We start from the raw sequence: 394 nt of genomic DNA, 5'->3' as shown, positions 1-394 counted from the left end.
AGGGGCAGGGAGGAGAAGCTTGGACTGTGGGAGGAAACCCACATCAGACGTGGAGAGAATGTGCAAAATTCACATTCTCCTTCGCCTGTGAATGGGATTGAACCCAGGTCCTTGGTACTGTAAGGCAGCAGTGCTAACCGCTGTGCCACTCTAAGTCTAGTCTATTGTATTCAGTGATCCTGATCTTCTCTGCATCGGTGAGACCAAACGTAGTGTAGGCAGCCATTTCGCCAAGCTTCTTACCGTGGCTCATAACAGCCAACCTAAACTCGCAATCACTGCCCATTTCAACTTCTTGCCCCACTCCCCCTACAACATATATGACCTTGTCCTCCTCTGGTGTCGCACCAACTCGCAACGCGAATTTGAAGAACAACACCTTATCTTCCACATA

The 394-nt window shown here is 49.5% G+C and overlaps 1 protein-coding gene across 1 annotated transcript in view; it reads right to left on the bottom strand.

Annotated features, from left to right (window-relative positions):
• LOC109923808 (polyadenylate-binding protein-interacting protein 2) overlaps positions 1 to 388 on the bottom strand; it is a 44,902-nt gene extending 44,514 nt beyond the window's left edge. Inside the window, exon 1 of the mRNA XM_048603830.1 lies at positions 326 to 388. The gene's annotated coding sequence lies outside the window, so the exon portion shown is untranslated. The remainder of the gene's footprint in view (positions 1 to 325) is intronic.
• Between the last annotated feature and the right edge of the window lie 6 nt (positions 389 to 394).

Source organism: Rhincodon typus, chromosome 12, assembly GCF_021869965.1.
Source record: "Rhincodon typus isolate 14 chromosome 12, sRhiTyp1.1, whole genome shotgun sequence".
Taxonomy (NCBI): Eukaryota; Metazoa; Chordata; class Chondrichthyes; order Orectolobiformes; family Rhincodontidae; genus Rhincodon; species Rhincodon typus.
The sequence above is the reverse complement of the archived record's forward strand: the minus strand, read 5'-3'. Positions and strand labels throughout refer to the sequence as shown.